Raw genomic sequence first — 15,261 nt, forward strand, 5'->3', positions numbered from 1 at the left:
CATCAGATTCTTTGGAGCTGGAATCGCAGGTGTTTCTGAGCGGACTGGTAGGGGTCCTGGGACTCAAACTCAGGTCCTCTGGAAGAGCAGTTCATGTTCTGGACAGAGCAGAGTCATCTGTCCAGCTCAGAAATTCTTTCTTAAGATGCAAAACTTTCTTGCATTTTTATGTGCTGATGGGAACAGTCTGGGAGAGCGAGGGGGCAGGGAGGGTATGATGCCCGGATGAGAATTTCCCAAGAAGTAAGAGGACTAGAGTTCTACTGCTCACGTGGCCTGGGAGGAGCACGACAATCTGTTTCTTATGTTCTTTCTTCCTTCCTTTTTTCTGGAGACAGGGTCTTGCTATGTAGCCAAAGCTGGCCTTGAACTCATGATCCTTCTACCTCCACCTCCCAACTGCTGTAATTACAACCCTCCCATGTCTCTCTACCTCATTTCACTCCTTCTCAGTTTCATATCTTTTTTGTTTATTGTTATACATATGCAAAATACATAATTACATATGTAATTATGAATGAACATGTAAATACAACCTGCTGAGTCTGCACACACACACACACACACACACACACATATTTTTAGGGCTGACCAATTGGTATTGGGTAACCAATCAGGTTCCTCATTCCCCGGGAAGACTAATTCTCTCTTCAGCTCTCCATCTAGGGTGGGGCCCTGTGAGATCTTCCCCATCCATGCTGGCATGCCAAACGGCAATGCCATTGTCATTTTCCTGATTAATGATTGACATGCCCTGTGTTGTATAAGAAAGCAGGCTGAACAAGCCAGTAAGCAGAATTTCTCCACGGCCTCTGCTTTGGTTCCTGCCTCCAGATCTTGCCTTGGCTTCTCTCCGTGATGGATTGTAACCTGTCAGTCAAATAAATCCTTTCCTGCCCAAGTTGGTTTTGGTCAGTGTATTATCACAGCCACAGAGAAGCAAACTAGGCCAGCTGGTTAGCATTGTACTATTTTGTCTTTCTCTACCAGTATTGAGCATTGCCATATAAAACCAAACACAAACAAAAACCAAAACCCATTGCACTGCTGTGGTGGGTTTGTTTGCACTATCTGAACATTTCTCCGTGGGCACGTGAGTGATCTCTATTTCCCAAGCCCCTATTCTGAGTGACCGGCAGATAGTGGGGAGAATCTGTAGTCAGAACTGGTTCTGATCCTCGGCTTGGAGGAGGAGAGGCCTTCGGATATTTGACTGTGGAAATGACATCATGGAAGTGGCATTTAGGAGAGTTTAGTCTAGCAGAAGGCAGGATGGGCTGGAATGAGGAAGGAGCAGCATGGGGCAGTCCGGTTCCCTACTTGAAATTTAGGCAAGGGATGATGAGGCGACATTTGCCCCCAGCCTCATCCCTGCCACAAACACAAGCTGCAAGGGGAGGACAGGAGGACGGGAAGGGAAGGGGGAGGGAGAAGTGGCAACACATACTGGGAAGAAACAACCTGCAGGAATTGGTGCTTTATCAGCTAAAGCAATAGAAGGAGATGAGCTCAAGTGGATGCCAGTATTTTAAGCCCACACAAGAGGAAACACGTGTTCTTCCCAGAGTTCTCCCCTATGACATTGGCTAAGTTCTTAAGTCTCTTTGGCCACTTTTTTTTTTTTTTTCTCTCTCTCTCTCTGTAAAATGAGGGTAACACCGGCTTTGCGTTGTAAGCATTCCAGAAACGGGGAAAGCAAACATAAATGGAATGCTAGCAGAAGGGTTGAGAGGTGCAAGTTTGGGGGTGCCTCTGAGTGGTGGAGCACTTAGCCGGCATGGCTACTTTGAGTTGCATCCCCAGCACCACGGAAGCAGGAGAGGAAGGAGCAAGCAAAACCATTGGAGTGACAGTGTTGTTGAGGCTTTGAGGAAATGTAAGCTATGGGGTGTAACTAGCAATCAGAAGTGAGACTGTGGCTGTGGAATCTGGAGTGAGAGAGTCCATCTTGCTGCCCACGTCGCCTCACAGTGGTCTGAACTCTGCTCCTTCCCATCCTCAAGTGCCCTCCTTGTATACTTTCTTCATAAAATCTATAAAAATATGTACTGGCAGCCAGGTATAGTGGTGCATGTCTTTAATCCCAGCACTTGGGAGGCAGAGGCAGGATAGCCAGAACTACACAGTGAGACCCTTTCTCGAAAAAGCAAACAAAAACCCCCAAACAAACAAACAACAGAAAAGAAAAGAAAAAAACATTTACTGGAGTCTTGCTTTTTCCTTACTTGGTTTTCCGTCTCTGGGTTTTCCTTTGGAGAGCCGTGTGTGTGGGGTGAGGTAAGGAGCTGACCTATACCATACAGATGGGGCCAGGGAACAGGGTCTCACTATGTAGCTGTTGCTATCCTAGAACTGATTCTATGGACCATGTTGGCCTCAAACTCAAAGAAGTCAGTATGCCTCTGCCTTCATAGTCTGAGTGCTGGAATTAAAGGCATGTGGCACCACACTCAATTCAGTGTCAATTATTCACTAAAATATTCTTTTTCCGGCTGAATTGTGGTGCCAATTCTGAGAATGCAAGTTTCTGTATAGCTGTGCTTCTGTTTCTGGACTCTCTCCTCTTTCATTTTCCTATGTATCTTTTTAAAGACCTGTGATGGCCTCTTTTTGCTTCATGTGTATGGGTTGCTTGCTGACAAGTGTGTCTGTGTGGCTCGTGCATGTAATGCCCACAGGGGTAATCAAATTCTCTGGAACTGGAATTACAGATGGTTGTGAGCCACCACGTGGACTCTGGGGCATGGGAGTCCTCTGGAAGAGCACTCTTAACTGTTGAGCCATCTCTCAGCCATATTGGTAATACATCTGGCAGGCTTATAAGGCCTTATATCCCTTCTTTTCTTCAAGAGGCTCTCTACTCTAGCTGCTTTATACTTTACTCACCTGTCAAGTTCTGCAAAAAGTATGGCTGGACTGTTGATTGGCACCCTATTAAACATACATTCTGCTTGATAACTATTTTGAGTTTCTTTTCTTCTTTTGAATTCCAGTTTCTTTACTTCCTCCTCTACTTGGGCTTCTTTTATGCCATTGAATGCTTTTATTTTCTTTTCAAATAACTTGCTTTTAAAGTTACATTTATTTCTACATATACAGTAATTTTTATTTTATTTTACAGACCTGTGTGTTTTACCTACATGTGTGTTCTGTACACTACATACATGCAGCTAGAGGCTAGAAGAGGGCACCAAACCCCCTGGAGCTGGAGTTACAGACAATTGAAAGTTTCCATGTGGGTGCTGGGAATTGAGCTCAGGTCCTCTGCAAGAACAGCCAGTGAATTCTCTTAAGCCCTGAGCCATCTCTCCAGCCCTGTGTGTAGTACTTTTGTCTGTTATGCATGTTGGTATTAGTTTCTTTGAGGGGTTCACTCTGGCTGAATTTTCTCTTTCTCCTTTGGATATGAGTATTAGAGCCAGCAGTCAAAGTCATTTATAAACAGGCTACTGCCCTTTTTGTTGCAAAGATAATTATCGACCAGTTTGCGTCTAGTAGGATGGCCCAAGTCATTTCCATGTGCTTTCTTTTTTATTTCCATGGCTTTAGACAACCAATAGACTGATTTCTCCAGCCACCGAACATACCTACTCTATTCCTATCCCATCCCTATGCAAACTCAGTATTTACTTCTCTTTTCTTTTTTTTTTTTTAAAAAAACAATTTATTGTTTTTATTTTATGGGCATTTGTGTTTTGCCTGGATGTATGTCTGTGTGAAGGTGTCGGGTCCCCTGGAACTGGAGTTACAGAGAATTGTGAGCTGCCATGCGGGTGCTCAAATTTGAACTCAGGTCTTCTAGAAGAGCAGCCAGTGTTCTTAACCGCTGAGCCATCTCTCCAGTCCCTTACTTCTCTTTTATACTAAATATTTTTTCACACTTATTCACCTAAGGCAGTGGTGCCTCATATGCTGAGGCCAGAGGACAAGCTTGCTTCTCTCCTCTACAACATGGGCCCCAGGGGATTGAACTCAAGTTCCCAGGTTTGGCGGCAAGTTGCTTTACCTGCTGAGCCATCTTGCCAGCCCAGATTCCTCTTTACTAAAAGAACCAGTATCAGATTGGACAAATAGGGAGCAGAGTAAGACTTAGTGATGGAGTTGCCTACTGAGAAGCCGACTAAATCAGTTGGTATGGGAAATGGGAGGGAACTGTGTCTGTCTACAAAGCTTAGAAAGCCTGTCTTCAGTCTAAAAGTGGGAACTGTACTCACTTCACACCGATTGGCACTGGGGATTTAATTCTAGCACTGTCTTTTTATGTTTTTAAAGAGAAGGCAGGAAACTGAATTTTTTAGGTTCAAACTCATTTTTTTTTACCACCCCCCTTTTTATTTTGGTTTTTTGGAGACAGGGTTTCTCTGTGTAACAGCCCTGGCTGTCCTGGAACTCGCTCTGTAGACCAGGCCGTCCTTGAACTCACAGAAATCCACCTGCCTCTGACTCCCAAGTGCTGAGATTTAAAGGTGTGTGTGCCGCCTCTGCTGGCTCACACTTATCATTTTTTAATGCTGGCCAACTTGTTCACCTAGTCCAATAAAAACATGTATGCTGGGTAGATCAGACAGACTCTGAGAGGATGTTATCCAGGGGTAAACTTCAGAGTTTTGTTAACCAAGGACCTCTGTGAGTTGACCCTGTTTGTCTCCCAGATTTAGGCTCTGTTATCTCCCTGCTTAAAGGCCCCTGGTCTGGGATCTTTCTTTTTGCAGTAAGTCGAAGTAGCTTCACATATGCTGTTTTTTTTGACTGATGCTTACTTGTTTTTTGTTAGTGTGTTTTTTAGTATTTGGTTCCTGGACCAGCCACGTTGCAAGATATCTTCTATTGTTCTTGGACCTCTTCTCTGTTGCTGAAGTCACCCCGTGTCTGCCCAACTCTGGCTTGCATTGTTTTCAAGTGAGATCACAGACTTTCTTACTTGCCCACTCCAATATGGAGAATAGGAACCCTGCCTTATCCTTTCTGAGTCCCCAGTGTTTAGCACTGTGCCAAACAGCTTGCTGGTCTCCAGTGATTGTGGAATGATAAAATTCGTGAAGACTCTGGGCAGTGGAGTGAAGGGCAGAGGAGGGACAGTTTTGTGATCTTTGCGAGTCTTCACTTAAGGCTGCCATTATTGCCAACTCTGTATATGGTAATTCAGCATGCGCGCATGCCCAGCTCTCCTCAGAATCAAATTTATGCCTCTTAGCTATATCATCCTAAGTTTCCAAACACACCCAGGTTCCTGGAGCATAGAAATAATTCAGGGGCCTGTGTAGGTGTTGATAGCCCCAAAGAGACAAAAGAAGCTTCTCTCTAGGTTGTGTTTGCTGGAGTCTGTAATGCACCCTGAAGAGTGTGAGGATGAAGCCTGTCAGTGTAAGACCCAGTGACCTGTTGAGTTGGTTGATGATAAAGGCGTTGGATCAGTTTGTAATCAAGTGATTTTCAGGTATCCAGGGCGTAGTTCACATGTGTCTAAACATGTCTAGCTATTTTAGTATTTCCAAGGGACTTTGTAAATGGTTTATTTTTCCACTAATGCCTTAAGGTGATGGACAATGGATATGTTATGTATATGAGACCTATACTGTCTCAGAAACAGTACACAACTCACTAAACCTGTGGAGTCTTTGGTTCACATATTTGGTTAAATAAATGTACACCGTGTTCAAGCTTCCTGCTTCTCCCACACAAATGACTCTGTTTTTCTGACTGGCTTGTCAGTCTGAACAGTGGCTCCTCCCTTGTAATGTGACCATCTATATGTCTGACACAGAGGTTATGCCATCAGATTTAACTAAACAATCTTTATCTTCTTTAAGATTTATTTTTTATTGTTTAACTCCCCCCCTCTCTCCCTTCCTCTCCCCTCCCCCGTGTGTGTGTTCACTTGAGTGTAGGTGCCATGGAGGCCATAAGAGGGGGTCAGATCCCCTGGAGCTGGAGTTATAGGCAGCTGTGAGCCACCCCACATGGGTGTTGGGAGCTGAACACATATTTGTATGTTATGAATATATGTCGACACTCCTGACCAATAAATGCTTGTGGTATGTTCACATTTGCCATAGCCTACCTGGAAGGTTGGACTCATTTCTATCACAAAACATAGCTGTCTACATATAGTGGTTTTTCTAGTTTCTATTTTAATACAGGTAAATACTATTGTGTTGTATAGAGGCTAAAGTTAAGAACATGCTTTTCTATCAACAGAGGACTAAAAAATAAATTTTGGGAGTACATGTCATACTGCAATACATGGCTGCTAAAAAGGAGATAGGGCAGTGTGTATTGACATGGATAGACCTCCATAAATCCCTTCAAATACTATATTGCACCCTGTGATTTCAGTTCATGTACCAATCTTCCCTTATAATGCCACGACCAGGCACTGAGTATAATCCATTGCTATGTTTAGTTTTTCTTTTTTCTTTCTTTTCTCCTTTTTATTGGTTGTTTATTTTCTGGGAGAATGTTTCTCTGTGTAGTCCTGGCTGTCCTGGAACTCACTCTGTAGACCAGGTTGGCTTAAATTCAGAGCTCCACCTGCCTCTGCTTCCTGAGTGCTGGGATTAAAGACGTGCACTACCACGCCTGGCTTCTTTTGTTCACTTCTTCTTCATAGCAGTTATCCGATTTTATACTATATGCTTTGTTTGTCCAGTTTATTGTCCATAATTTTTATTTTACTAAAGTGTGGATTCAGTGTCTTATTGCTTGTGCCTATTGTATGCGTGGTTCTCAGTGAATACCTGTTGGATGAAAGACTGAGACTGAATGCCATTCAGTATGCTTAAAAAACCCCAAGTACACACGCACATACAGAATGTGAAAGGTGGAGCTGGGCGTGGTGCAACACACCTTTAATTCCAGCACATGGGGAGCTGAGGTAGGTGGATCTTTGTGAGTTTGAGGCCAGAGTTCCAGGCCAGCCAGAGCTACATAGTAAGACCTTGTCTCAAAAAAGAAACAAACGAAAAACCAAATCAAACGGAAAAAGGTGAAAAGTGGAAAAATAATAAGAAAGCAGTCTAGCCACTAATGTGCTTTGGTTTTTCCTAAGCAGATTTTGTTTTTCAATGTGGGCAAACATTGTGCCACAAGCTTTGTATTGTATTAATTCGAATGCTTGATTTTCAAAATTGCTCTTTGAGTTGCTGGTCCATGTTTCTTAAGGAAAAGAAAATTCAGTGCCTTGGGATGAGGAAGTTTCTGAAGTGGCCTTAAATATACTCCTGCCATTCTGCATTACAAAATTATGCAAAGTGGTCTTCTCAGCTTGGTGGTTATAAAATCAAAGTATTGATCAGCCTGAGAAACATTGAAGATGTTTGTGTCCTGTGGAAGCGAAGGCTCAGCCAAGACTTAATTCTCCAAGTAAATCTTAAATTCTCTTTCTCTCTCATTAGAATGTAGTTTGCTTTTGTCTTTGATAAATTACAAGATGCTATGCATACCACACACCTGTTTTTTTTAATGAATTTATGATTTATTTTCAGTAAATTCTTGGTCTGTCTGTCTCTTGCTTATACTCACGTTATGTGTGACTGTGTAAAATAAAATGTAAGAAGCCCTGATATGGAGAGAATTATCTGTGCTTTGTTTGCTCTTTGGTGAAGGCCAGGTGAATGGTGAGCTGATCCAGCTGAGCGAGACAAGTTCCTGATTTGATGGAATGGGGGGGCACCGAACTTCTTTGATTCAACTGTTGTAGCAGTGACTGAGCCCTGAAAACAGTGTATGAAGTCCACCCAGCAGGTTATGAGAGCATCTCCGTCTGCCACTGGCCTTAACTGGGTGTAGTAGAGACTCCAGTGAAATGACTGGTGTGTATGTGCTAAGTTAGGTCTAGGTTAAGCTTTTTTAAGTTTGTATTTGGGAGGAGGGGGGATCTCCAGAAAAATTCTGGACATGTGGAATAGAAAACCTCCATCCAAAGACATTGGTATACCTAAAGCCACATAGGGCTTCCTCTCTAAGCATCGTCTTTAGTGTAAGGATCTGGTAGATTGGATTGCTCTGAGGGTACAGCACTGCTGGGAGAGAGTACCTCCCCACCCCCATGACCCTAGATTTCTTTTATTCTCCTCTCTTCCTTTGTCTTTGATTGCATTTCTCTCTCTATTTCTACAGTGGGTCTCTTAAGCCTGATTATTCTCTGGAACAGGGCTGCCCATATCTGCCATACCCAGGGTGTGAGTCTGTGTGTGGGAGAGTCGCAGAAGGATTCCAAAGACAGTTTTGGCACAAATAAAGGCTTTGAGAGTAGTAGAAGCAGCTAAGTGGAGTGAACCTCTGGGATGAAGAGACACACACACATTCATATCTCTCTCTCTCTCTCTCTCTCTCTCTCTCTCTCTCTCTCTCTCTCTCTCTCTCTCTCTCTCTCTGGGTCTCCACTTGTGATTTAGAAAGAAGATGACAGCATGGCTGTACAATATTGTGACTGTATCTGTTGCCCCTGAATTGCATCCTTTGAGATGGTAAAATTCACGTTGTGTATTTAGTCACCATTCCTCTTCTGGAGAAACTGGGCTCATTCTAAAAGTGCAGGCAAGGCAGATGGCTTTACCCTCCCTGCCGTCCCCTGCAGCGCTCTCACTCATCTCTTCCTGCTTTTCTGGGAGGCCTTTGCTCCATCTACTCAATCCTTCACCATCAGAGATGATTTTGATCTGTCACTATGGTACCCACTGGTGCTGATCTTTGGGGTCATGATGCATTGGTGACAGGACAGACATCCTTTTCAGGACAGGTCACTCACTCAGTGACCAAGGTTCAATGGAAGACCAAAGATTTTAATCCCTGCCTTTGGGGGCTTCTCTCCTGCTCCAGCTTTTGTCTGCTGGAGAAGCAGGGTGCTCTGGATAAAACACTACTGTTTTAACTATCAAAGACTCTAAGCACGTTGGACTGTCACAGACATTTACTTTCAGTGTTGTTTGGTGGATGGCTGTTCCAGGCAGGCTTTGCTGAGAACTCTCAGGTCAGCATTGCCTTCTTGTTCCCTGAGATCTTTGCAAGAGAGGAAGGAACTCCTCCCCAGCGTGCTGTTGTGCTCGGAGACCCTTTTCTCTGGTCCTTTTGAGATTCTAAGCTGCATCAGTCCATTTCTGCATCAGCTTTGCAAACAGCCTCACTCCCACAGTGCCACCATGAGATATTTTGCACACACACCCCCCGGGGGGGGGGGGCGGTAACTTGCTTAGCCATGTCACTGTCTGAAACACATTCTGACCCTGGTGGAACATCTGAAAAGCAAACGGATGGAGCTGAAGGAATGTACGAAATGTGAGCTGCCTGTCCCTTGGGCAGGTGGCCTGAAGAGGGAGTAAGGGCATTCAGAACCAGCTTCTCCCAAGTGACTCTGCAACACTGTTTCAACCTGGGTGCAGACTGTCACAATTTGTAAGCGCTCAACAGAAGTGAAATTTCCCGCACGAGCTGTGCTATCTAACTCCGGGGACCCAAGCATGCTCCCAGCAGCCACTGTCATAAGTAATTCATCTCTAACTGATGCTCAGTGTCGGGCTCTAGGGTCTGGTCCCTCCGCACCACACTTTTGTCTTGTCTCAGGTCCTCTGTGTTATACCAACTTTAACCTGACAGAAGAGGAAATACGTCTTCTGTCATCTGCCAGCACTGACACACCATCCTAGTCCTTCCAGCTGCTCCTGGCTGAGCCCTGACTTGGACACTCTGCCCCTTTCCCACCTCTTTCAAGGCTTCCCTCGTTTCTTCTTTACATTTATCCAACAGTTAACTGTTGGAGCCTACTGCATACAGAGCCCTAAAGCAGACGTTAATGCAGAAGATGGATTTTTTTTCCTGTCTAATGTAAAGATTTTAAAAACTAAATTTACTTTTAGCCCAGATAGAGAAACATAAAATGTGCTAAAGGGGATGTGCGATTTTTTGATATAAATGGGAATTGTGTGATTTTTAAATCAAGTTAAATGTATCTGTTGCCTCCAATGTTAAATATGTCTTCATGGTGAGCACTCTTAACCCGTATCCTTCTGGCTTCTCCGTGTGTGTGTTCTCATTGCCACCTGCAGTCACCCAAATGTACCCTAGCACCAGACTTTCTAGCTCTTCATTTAGCTGAATCAACCACCCATTTCCCGGCTCTCGTGTTACACAGATCTGAATCCTGGTATTAAGTTGTGGTGTTTTCTTGTAGCCTCATTTTATTAGTTCATCTTATCCCACCTTCAGGCCAGCTGATGTGGACAGTGAGCAAGCCAGACAAGGATAGATGCTGATGTGGATAGTGAGCAAGCTGGACAAGGATGCTTGTTGTGTGAAAAAGCCACATCCTGTCAGGACACATACATGAGTTCATTATTTGGCTTTTTGGTTATATAATGATTTTAAAAAGTTTAAATTTGATAATAGCTTATTTAATTTTAATACTCAGAGTTCAGGCCTTAAGGGTTTAGCTCAGTGGTGTGCTCTTGCCTACCAAGCTTCAGGTCCTGAATTTGGTCCTCAGCTCTGTGGGGCAAGCAGAAGCCAAATGTATGGATCCGTGGCATATCTGCACAGCCTAGCACAGTGCCAGATAGAAAGTAGTAGCTTATAAACATTAGTTAAGTAAACAAATGAAGTCTGAGCTGATGTGGCATTAATTCTGACCCCTTTAAACCTTTAAATTGGCTGGCCATGACAGGGCTTGCCTTTAATCCCAGAATAGATAAGGCAAAGACAGCTACCTGTCCCTGTCAGTTCAAGGCCAGCCTGGTCTATATGGCAAGTTCCAGGTCAACCAAGAGCTACATGGTGAGACCCTGTCTCAAAATAAAATAAAATAAATGAACAATGAAAAACCCTTAAAGATGACTAGATCTAGCTTCAATAATTTCTGTCTTTATATATGGCATGCCCAGCTTTTAAAAATGCCTAATCTAGCCGGGTGGTGGTGGTGTACCTCTTTAATCCCAGCATTCGGAAGGCAGAGGCATGCGGATCTCTGTGAGTTCGAGGCCAGCCTGGTCTACAAAGCTACACAGAGAAACCCTGTCTCGAAAACAATAATATATATATATATATATATATATATATATATATTTTTAAACTATATTTTAAATATAAGTCTGTAGAAGCCTTTACATTTGAGAGGAATACAGAGGTCTTCATTGCTGTTACATGATTTTTGATGCCAACCTGGCCGTTTAGAACTGGTGCTTGTCTATCATCTTGTGACAGATGTGACACACCTAGCCATACTAGTTGCACATGTCAGAGACAAGCTTAGCTGCTGCCCACATGCCATAACCTAAGCCCTGTTATTTCTCCCCTCTCCCTACTTCGTCATGCTTGGACCTATAAATAGGCAGAATAGCTTAGTGAACCTCTCCAAACTGCCATAAAAAAAACAAATGAACACTAGTGAATAGCCTAGGGCAGTAGTGTTTGTGAAGCAAAAGCTGTCCGTGAACCAGCTCACACTAGGCGTCCACCTCAGGTAATGGTTATGAGCATTAAATAAGTTTGACATGGTTTTTGTTGCCTGACCAAACGGTCAATAATTTGCACTTACTGTGGGAAGACCTCATACCTATCTTCAAAGATTTGAAAAACAAGTACACAGGAAGCTAGAGAATGGGTGACTGCATGAGGTATGAAGAGAACCCATGAAGAAAGGATGTCTCCTAGCCATGAGACATAAGAGAAACACCCTAGTGACAAGGATTCCAGGTGGACGGTGAGTTTGCCAGGCAGGGGCGGAAGCAGGCCAGCGGGTAGAGGAGCAGGCAGGGTGGGAAAGGCGAGTCCCATGGCAGAGACCATGGTCAGTGAGTGGTGATGCCCACGGATCAAGCAGAGAGCCCATGGTTGCAGGAGTCAGTGACATGGGTTGCTGGGGCCTTTTCCTCTTGTTCCATTGCTGCAGCAGAGGTGACCCCCACGCCTGTGTGTATGCTCTCCTGGGCCCGCACACTCCAGATTTCCTTTTGTTCCTGCCTGCTGCCCTTTGGCCCAAGAAGTTACTACCCAGCTTTCTTGCCTTTGCTTTCCTTTGCAAGAATGGCTGTGTCTCACTGCAAGGGGTTTCCTGGGAGGAAATGAGCAGGGAGCAGAAGTTCCAGCTTCCCTAAGCTCTTTCAACAAGCATTTGATGGTCACCGGGGCATGAGCTCGCATGCGTGCCCAGCTTCCTCTCTCCTATTTTCTTTGGAATGTTGAAGAGTTGTCAGTTCACAAGTAACAATGATACTGGACCAGATCCTGTTAAGGATTCAGCACCCCCACGACTCTCTGGGTGTGCAAGCCCTTGTTGAGCTTTCAGGCTTTCTGTGAGAGATGCATCCTGGGATGCATGCTCAGGTTTGCAAACTTAGTCTGGCCTCACTGGTTTAACATGTCATGGAGAGAGAGTTTCCACTCCATGGAGCCCTGGCAAGTCAGGGCTGGCTACTGCGGTTACCAGTGGTCCTTATTCACAAGTTTGTAATGGAAACAGCCACAGTAGAATTGGCATGTTTGATGTTACCTGTGTGTGATGTGAACACAAGAGCCAAGGAGATGGAGTGTGTTATCCTGACTTCTGCACCTCAGGTTGCATTTGAAACAACATGGGTGTGTGAACTTTCTTCCCAGAAAGTTACAGTAGGAGTTAGTCACTTGTGGGAATCAGTTCTCTCCTTCCACCATATGGGTTCTGGGGATTGAACTCAGGGCATCAGGCTTTGTGCCAAGCACTTTTACCCACAGAGCCATCTCAGTGGCCCAGCCATCATAGCTTTAAACAGTAAAGCAAGAAGATGGGCATAGCATGGCGAAACTTAACATGTTCACAGTGGTATTTATTAAAGATCTCGTGTAACTTCGTAGAAGACTCATTTAAGAACTTCTTTGGGGGGTAGACTGACGTTTTGAGTGCTTTACTCAGTCTTGATGCTGTCTAGTGTATTCTAACTCATTGGCCAGTTTCTGCACAAATGAGGAGCGTCAGACCATGGTGGTGGCCACTAAGCTGTGACCACTGGTGGCTTGGCTGAGTGAAATGGTTGAAGCCTCACCGTGTCCTGTACAGTCAACATTACTCCAGTTTTAGAAGTAACAGGGCCTCAGAGGGCAGGAAGCCAAGGGCAATGCTGGGGCCTCAAGCCCTGGTCTCGGGAGTGGACTCACCCAGCACTTACACTCCCTTTCTGACGCACGTGCGGGCGTGCGTGCGTGCGTGCGTGCGTGCGTGCGTGCGTGTGTGTGTGTGTGTGTGTGTGTGTGTGTGTGTATTTCTCCAGACTCATATAACACCCACAGGATTTCAGGATTGGTTGAAGTTTGTTTTTTGTTTAAGACAGGGTCTATGCAGCCTAAGGTGGCTTTGGACCCTGAACTCCTGATATGCCTGCCTCTATCTCCCAAGTGTTGGGATCACAGGCATGATCCACCATATTTGACTTTTTAACTCAAATTCAAGGTCTGACAACTGAATTTAAATCAGCCTCACTTCTCTCAATCAGTCCACATCTTCTTCCAGCACTTCATGGAATATGCGCTGTGTCAGATCAAGTGAGTGTGGAGAACACAGGGTTAAAACCACTTTACCAGGCTTCTGGAGCATAGCACTCCTTTGGGTCTTTATTATGTTGATATGGACTCTGAATAATAGGGGAAGAGGTTACACCAGTCTTTTTATGAGCTGTGTGTTTGTTTATCCACATACTCACTCATCTTTTTATTATGGCAGAATACCTCAAGGGATGAATTTTCCACAAACTAGCATTTTGGTAGTGTATCATCTTAGGTAAGTCATTTAATCTCTTTGGGCCAAGTTGTCCATTCTCCAGATTGCCCTAAGATTTTGGATATTCCAAACTCTCCTCGGTCAGTGATAGCTCTATGATATAGACCCTATCTCATACCAGGTATTTGGGTTACCAAATGGTGGTGTACAAATCTTGAAAGCCATTCAGTCATCACTCCTGGAGCATTTGACTGATGGCCAAATACTATGAGTAGGACACAAGTAAGACTCTTCGCTTGCTAAGGGAACTGCGTATCGGCTGATTGTTAAAGAGTTAAAGGGAGGTGAAGGCATGGCTCAGCAGCTGAGAGCATGTGATGCTCTTGCAGAGGATCTGAGTGCAACCACCCATAGCTCCAGCCCCAGAAGAATCGATGTCTCTGGCCTCCTCAGCCACCTGCACTCACATGCATGCACCCACACACACATACTTAAAAAGAAATCTTTAAAAATAACAATACAGTATGAGAATAGAAGAAACAGGCTTATATCACACACACACACACACACACACACACACACACACACACACACACACACGATAAGTAATTACCCTTTTAAATAATTTTAGTAAGAGGAAAGTAAAACTTTCATAGTAAGGGAAAAGGACTCAGAGACAAGCTGCCCCCTTTTGGCAAGAGGTAAGCCTTTGGGAGCAGTGACAAGCTGGTCCCAGGGTGCTGCATTTGTATAACAGAAGTGCTCCTTCTAGACATGGTGTGACATGGCCGGTTTTGCGCTGCAGTATATAAAGTCTTTGTAAGACACTGTCAATAGTGTGAAGCTTCATCATACCACTGCCTCATCAAGGCCAGACTCACATGGAGGCTTTCTCTAAGTGGGAGACTCACATTTTGGGAGTATGCCACACTGTCACATGGGTGATCGAGGTTGTTAAATACTGTGAATAAATGACAATCCTATTTATAATATGGGTGTTGAACCAGGCCCTTGTACATGACAGACAAGTGACAATTCTATTCTTTACTACAAATATAATTGTCAACCAAAAACGCGAGTATGTTTAGTTTAATCTTATTTAGCCACAGCATGAAAGAGGCAGGAGACACTGTCTATAGTCATTGGTTTTAGTCTAGCTGGGTTTATTTTTGAAAGAAAATAACTCAGCCATTAGCTTAAGTTAGAAAGTTGTTTCTTTTAGGGCTGGAGAGATGGCTCAGTGATTAAGAGCACTTGCTGCTCTTCAAGAAGACCTGTGTTGAGTTCCCAGTACCCAGGTCAGGCAGCTCATAACCACTTGTAACTTCAGCTTCAGGAGATCTAATGCCCTCTTCTGGTCTCCACTGGCACCTGCACTCAGACACTCAGACACACACACACACACACACACACACACACACACACACACACTCACTCACCCGTAAAAAGTAAGGTTTTTTTGTTAAAATTACATAATAAAATAGTGCCTCCCAAATTATTAAGATGAGTGCAGATAAATTTAAAAATTATAAATCTACTGCCATGTGTACTAGGTGTTTAAAACTGCAATATGGGACTGG

This window comes from Cricetulus griseus, chromosome 4 (genome assembly GCF_003668045.3).
Source record: "Cricetulus griseus strain 17A/GY chromosome 4, alternate assembly CriGri-PICRH-1.0, whole genome shotgun sequence".
NCBI lineage: Eukaryota > Metazoa > Chordata > Mammalia > Rodentia > Cricetidae > Cricetulus > Cricetulus griseus.